The sequence below is a fragment of the Lathyrus oleraceus genome, chromosome 6, assembly GCF_024323335.1.
Source record: "Lathyrus oleraceus cultivar Zhongwan6 chromosome 6, CAAS_Psat_ZW6_1.0, whole genome shotgun sequence".
NCBI lineage: Eukaryota > Viridiplantae > Streptophyta > Magnoliopsida > Fabales > Fabaceae > Lathyrus > Lathyrus oleraceus.
In genome coordinates this window covers 368662491-368670089 of record NC_066584.1, presented here as the reverse complement: position 1 = coordinate 368670089, position 7599 = coordinate 368662491, and positions in this window count along the sequence as shown.

Here is a 7599-nt window from a genome sequence, read left to right as displayed (position 1 = left end):
GTTTGGCTTTGCCGAGCAAAGCATGAGGAAATAGTCTTTTGAACAACGGTAGATCTTGAGCTTGATCAACTCCAGCCGCCAATGCTATCTCGTAAAATTTAGTGAGAAAAGCAAAGGGGTCTTCATGGTCCATTCCGGTGAATGGACTTCCATATAGTAGGTTAAGAGTTCCCATCTTCATCTCGGCTTGCCTTCCCGTGTGGTTGGCAAACTGAGCAGTATTCCTTGGACTGTTGACACATGGTGTGGAAATGGGAGGTGGTTGTGGTGGTTGATCCATGATAGGTGTGAAAGGTGGTGGATGTGTTGTAGAAGAACTTTCTCCTTGTTCTTGTCGTTGTCTAGCTTGTTGCCTCCTTCGTCTCGTTCTGCTATTCAGTCTCCTTGCGGTTGTTTCGATCTCAGGATAAAAAAGAAGTTGGTCCTCAGGAATCTGCCCTCGCATAAAATGATAGTTGCACACTAAACCAAACAAATTAACAAGCACAAGTCAAAAATTAGGAAGCTAAAAATGAAGCAACTATTGCGATGCTCGCAATATCAATTCATAATCCCCGGCAACGGCGCCATTTTGTTGGTGTAGGGTTGGTATGTCGGGTTTTTGTTATCGTCTCCACAGGGATTGTGAGATATCGCCGCCGTTCGACAGTTGTTCAATTCTTAACTCGTAGTAACAAGGGGGGTTTTGGTTTTAGTCATGGTAGCTTGCATAAAAGTGTAATAAAATACGGTAAAAGTTTTGGTTTTTCTATTTGAGAAAGATTGTCAAAGTTAGGGTTCGACGATCACTTTGCATGCATATGTTCGATCAACAAAACTTATAAACTCCTTTAGATGATAAACTATTTCACAAAGTCCTCCCAATGTGTTTATCTCTAACACACATTGTGGGTTTTCCCATTTTGATCCATTGTTGATCTCTCACACAATCTATCAAAATGACAACTTTTTGGTTCAACTTTATGGTGAACAAAATCATTCATTACTATCAATAGCTAACAAACAAGATTGGATGAAAACCTAGGTAAAGAGTTGGTAAACATCTCTCGATCATAAACCAACACAAAGAGTTATCGATAAAACAAAGTTTTCACCATATATTCATCATTAAAGAGTTTACAAATGAAGATCATCCCATATACACACAAAGCTTATGATCATCTACATCTAACCTTGACAAAATCAAGGACTTAGCTACTCATTTTCATGGTAGCTTGTACAACAAGTTTCGGTTGAAGGTTGATCAACATCCAAGTCGAAGAATTGAGATTGGATGGGAATCCACCTTCTTTTTGTAGAATATTGTTAAGAGATGAAGAAAAATGAAGGAAAAGTGTTTCTAGGTTACAAAGTATGATCCCAAGAAAAAATGCAGAAAATATCTAAAAATGCTAAGTATGAAAAGTACTGTCTCCAAAAAGTAGCCCCTGCTACTTATAGGAATGCTTTCTGAGCTGTCATGCTCGCTAGGCGAGCAGAATGGTTCGCCTAGCGAGCCCCAAAATAGGCCACCTGAGGCACCTGCGCCAGAAGAATCTTCCAAGCTCTGTTTGCATGTTCGCTAGGCGAAGAAACCTTTGCTAGGCGAAGCCCACACTTCCTCCTTCGCTCCAGCGAGTTAAGATGGTTTTGCTACTAGAATTGCTCGCTGGGAGCTCGCTAGTGGCTTGCCTAGCGAGTAAGTGCTGGCTGTGGATTTGTCCAAATCTGAGAGTGTTCGCTACCTCCTTCGCTGGGTGCTTGCCTAGGGAGTTTGCTGACTTTGCTACTGTAAAATTCTGGGGATGTTCGCTGGGTGCGCGCCTAGCGAGCACTTCGCTACAACACTCGCCTAGCGAGCATGCTGATGAATGCTTCCTTTCTTGGTCCCTTTGCCATCATTCATGTGCCTTTGTTTTCTATTCTTTCATGCCTAATTTCTGCATAATAACACACAAATTAAAGGTACCAAGATCATTTAACATTGTATTGCAAATCATCAAAGGCAAAGGCAGTTTCGAACACTTTAACGACAAAAAGGAGTGAAAGATGCCCACATTTGATAGCTCAAATAAGCACTTTTGGGCATCTAACAGTTAGCATTTATTAAGAAGAGATTTTTAAAATCACTTGACAAAAGTCAAGGTTTATTGAGAAAGTGGTTCAAGTTTGAAAACAAGAAGGTTTTTGAAATAAAGAGAGAAGATTTTGAAAATTAAAGAAGGGGAGGAGATGAAGAGACTATCCTAGAACATAAATTAAAAGCTAAGGAGGAAAGGTCTAACCAAGATATAGCAAACTTTATGACATAAGTCAAGCAAGAATTCCCTCCTTTGGATTAAGCCTCAAGCAAGCCAAATAAGCAAAGAATAACCCATGTATTAGATGAAACCAAAGTAACCAAGCCAAGTCTTCAAAAGAAGCCCAAAGTCAAAGGTACCAGATGAATCCCAATGTCTCAAATCACAAATTCTCAAAGCAAGGGTCAAGATCCTAGTTCTAAGTCCATAACTCCACAATAATGTCAAGGATAGTAACCTCAAGTCCATGAATTAAGAGAACCAATTTTTAAGGTATTTTTTCCTTTATTAATGTCTTTACAAGGAAAAAGAAGTCCAAATGGACAAAGAGCAAATAGCAAAAGCACAAACAATATTATATGAGATGCTAAAATAAAAGCATAAAGTAAATAACAAGAAATAAAGAGCATAAGATAAATTACATTAAAGTAAAGTTAATGCAATAGCATGTTAATGAGTCATGTTAGTAAAAATAGAAAGACAATTGGTCATTTTATGGAGAACACTTAACTATTCACCCACAAGTATGAAAATAGGGATCTTTACATCACCACGAGAAGGGCTCCAACTTGGATAAAATCAACAAGTATGCCACTAGCTCTCTTAGGTGAAAAGGAAGCAATATTTTCACACAATACCATGAGGAGTAGAAGACTTACAATCTCACTTATGAAAATGACTTACTTTCCAATTCAGGACAAACTTAGCACTATATTAAACAATTGTAATTGGACTTATGTAGAAGTCACAACTATTTGAGGCCGGTCAACAATAATATTTGTGTTAATACATGCTAGAGAAATGATATGTAAATCATTCTCCTAAAGCTATGTTATACAAAAAATAAAAGAGGATGGATCAAGCACAAAGGCCAGGAAAATGGTGCATTGCATCAATCAATACTTCATGATACCTAAGACAAACTTATGCATCAATCCAAAGTACCTTAAATGATCCATGATCAATTATGAGGTAGATTTGAAATGATGAAAGTTCATTAAGTACCAATCCATACATCATGAACAAGATGGACACAAATCATCCAATTGATAAAAAAAATGAAGAGGAAGGGATGATGAAGAAGAAGACAAGAGAAACCAAACCCAAATTGGATCAAAGGATTGACCAAGTCACCATCATCAAAGTCAATCATCCATTTTGGTGTATTAAGGTTTTTACCCCATCAACATCCAAGATCCATTGAGTTTGATGAGACCTATGATCAAATCAACTAAGATCCAACGACAACAGAAGTCAACAAAGGTCAAACAAGCATAAAGTGCAAGAAATAAAATAAAATGTATTAAAAATACTTTTTAAATTAATTTTAAAAGGTAAATAAAAGAGAAAATCCATAAAGTCCTTCAAAACACCAAATAAATGGTCAAGAAAATTATGGAAGGTTGGAAATAAAATAAGAAGCATAAAATAAAATTTTAAATTTTTTTAAACCAATCAAAACAAAGGAAAAAAGAGAACATCCAAGAAAAATATAAATCAAGAAAATAAAATATGAAAAAATAAAAATCAGTTGAAGCAAACTAAAAGAGAATTTTAGAAATTATTTTGGGATTTTTTGGATAAAAGATGAATTTTCTATGAATTTTAAAAGAAAGTGCAATTTAAAATAGAAAAAGAAAAACAAACAAAATCAGAAAAAACAAGAGGCGTTGGATATGACCTCAATAATTGATGTGGCAGTTCCAACAATAATCAGGCTAGGGCATATGATGGAAAATAGCTAGAATAAAACATGGGATCTCATTCAAAATGGATCAATCATAACATTTCAAATGGCTAACGTGGATAGAACTCAGATGACCTGAAATAAAATCTGGTCATTTTCTTCAATGATCCCTCACCGGAGTTTCATTGTTTGATAAATTGAGAACATGCGGCTACCACCAATGTGATCGCCTCCTCATCATGAATTCAACCTCGTGCTTAAAATTCATTTATCTAAACTGACATGGAGAATTTCAGAGAAGTTTCTGAAACAAGCAAGCCATGAAAAATAAAATTAAATGATGAACACAATCAATCAACACCAGATAAGTTTAGGGAAAGCATCAGAGAGTGATTGACTACATTGCGATAATTTGTTTGAGTTCAAATGATGCTCAAAACTACCTTGTCCAAACGATGATCAGAAGTTGAAGAAGCTTGATCTGGTCAGGGCACTTCAAAAGGTCTTAGATCTTGGGAATTATTGCAAAATCTTCAGAGGAGACCAAAGGTGCTAATGGAATCAAGAAATTAAATTGAAACAAGCTAGTAATCAAAACACGATAGCTCAATTTTCTGGAAATATTTTAGAGTGAATCAGAGGTTCTTTGGCTTTCTAAAGCTTGGGAATAAAGAAAATATGTTTCTCTATTTATAGGTAAGTGATTGATGATCTCATACGTTCCAAATGATGCTCGATTTGTGCAAAACAAATTGCTCATGATGTGTGAAAAGTGTGACTTGCAAAACCATCAAAACCCAGCTAAAACATGCGTTTTATGAGTCAATTAACTTCTGGTGACTTGATTAAACATGTTTAGATCCAAAACACATGTCAAATTGGCTTGTAATTAAGAATTAGTGAAGTTTAGAATTCAGATCATGGTGATTTCCTCAGTTCTAAGTGACCATGTTTAACTCAATCAAGCATTTTGCTCAGGAGGCTTTTTGATCCTATTCTTCTTGAAATTAGTTGGCATCATATCAAAGATCATAACTAAGAAATGTTGTATTTGGATGCTTGAGCACAAAGTTGTGGCATGTTGAAGTTGTCACAAAAATCTGGTAATGCAACTTGAAAAATTCTAAGTCCCAAGTGGCTAAGAATGACCTATAATGTCTCAAAGAATTCCATGGCCTTCCAAGCATAATTTGTCTTTTATCCTTGAAGAAAACCTGTAGAGGGAATCAAAAATGATATTGTGCAAAAAGAATCAACCTCAAATGTTGAAAATTGAATAAGTTATAATCCTTGAAAGTTGAGAAAAAGTCACTTGAAAATAGGTCAAATTTCACTAAGTTCACAAATTACCTATAATATCTTCAAACTTTTGATGATCCTCCAAGAATAATTGACTCTTATCATGTAAAGAGAAGTTGTGGAGGATGTTGATAAGAGTCATATGAAAAAAGAAGCATTCAAAAATGTTGAAGATTGAAGGACTTGTGATCCTTTGGACTTTGACTTCAAATGTTGACTTTTTGGTCAAACATCTTGGAATAAACTTGTGTACTTGGAATTTTCTTGCATTCCAAGGTACATGGACGATCATATGAACTCAAAATAAGGTTACCTTTAATTTCCTTTAATTAAATTACTCAAATTTTGAGGTAACTTGTTGAAGAAGGCATGAAAATAAACACATGAACACTTGACTTTTCTTGAGAAATAAACCACAAGACTTTGAGATAATCTTGATCACAATGAGATTGAAAGATGCTTGAGAACCTTAGAGATCATATTTTGAGATATAACCCTTTGAGAATCAATGGTTGAACCCACTTTGACTTGAGAAATCAAGAAAACCCTAGCTGAAGAACCATGCTTGATGCTCTTGATGAAAAGCTCTACCTTGCATAGTAAACTTAAAGAAACAAGATATATTTTTTCTATTTTGATTAGTGGTTAGATAAGAAATGAAAATGTAAACACAAAGGTAAAACACCAACAAAGAGGTGTTTGATGATCCTTGCAAAAGGCAAACCCAAAGATGAGAGGGAGATGACAAATATGTGACCTTGTTTGTATGCAAGGATGCAAATGATATATGAGATATTAGGGTTAAAAATTAGGGTATGACACAATCCCCATAGAATCTCAACCAGATCAACCAAAAAACCCCCTTCTGAAACCACCCACCCCATTCACACTTCCTTCACAATCACTATTCTTGAAGCCTGTTCCTTTCTAGAAGACACTCCAACACCATCAACTCTACCCTCTCAACCTACTACCATAGATAAACCAATCATTGACACCTTCATGGAAAACATCAGAAACAATGAACCTTCAACCGCTGATTCCTCTGACCAAACCATAAACATCTCATCTGATATTGAGATATAATCTGAACCTAAACCTCAACATAACACTGACCCTGAGGAGATTGATGATTTAGTTTGCAAGTTCGAATCATAACGAATGAGTGTCTACACTCCGTGATACAAGATTGCATAAAGTATGTCAATCCCACTCAGAGTGATGTTGTCTAGGCTGATTTCAGAAGATGGATAAACTCATGTTCTTGGGAGCTAAAAGAACTCAGCTATACAGCTGCTCATAAAATATTTCATGATAAGATTTTTGAGGTTATAGAGCCTCTATAAGAGATATTTATTCCAAGATCTCCTCCAAAAGCTCTTCCTCCTCCAGAAAATGAAGTACCAAAATTCTCACTTTTGAAGTAGAAGATGTTGCTAAAGTCACCCCTCCTCCAGTAATGGAGATTGCAACTGTTTATGTAACTAGGACAATAGTGGAAACTGAACATATTCCTCTAGTGCTGAAACAAGATAATGAAGCTGTTAAGACTCACATGGACAAGCAAGATGACATGTTTAAAGAACAAGCTCAGACTAACACAAACATTGAGGTAATGCTTCAAGTTATTCTGTCCAAATTCCCCCCCCCCCCCCCCCCCCCCCCCCCCCCCCCCCCCCCTTCCTTAGAAACCAAACTTTTAAACAATGTTGTTTTTCTAGTTTTTGTTTTAAATGTTTATGCTTTACTTGTGTACCTTTATCTTTTGTTTAATGAAATTAATTTTTTGTGTGATACCCTTTGTCTTTATATTTTTCCAACATTTTGATTGATGACAAAGGGGGAGAAGAATGGACACGGTTTTTTATATACCTATTTTCCTTATGAATCCCAAACATCTGACTCTAGTGTTTCTTAATTTTTTGACTCTGATCACTAATCTAGTAACTCTGATTAAGTTCACCATTATTGCTAAGAAGTTTTTAGTAGAAGTTAAGTTAACAAGGTATCTCAAAAGTTAAGTTAAGTTAACTCTGATCACTAACTAGACATTTAACTAGGTATATATGGTTTTGAAACCAAGTTCTAATTCAAGCCAGTCTCCAACCAAACTATGATATAAGAAGCTGAGAATTTCTAATCAAGTTCTGATACAAGTTCAACTAAGAGTTTGTCATAAGATAGTTTTCTGATAACTAGCCTTTCTGATACACGAAGTCAAGAAATATCAGAAGATATTTCAACTAGGCTTCCTCATTCAGGTAATTTCTTTCTTTCAAGCTGATTGAAATGTTTTATGTATTTGAATTATTTTGAGTCTTAAAATCAGGAGGA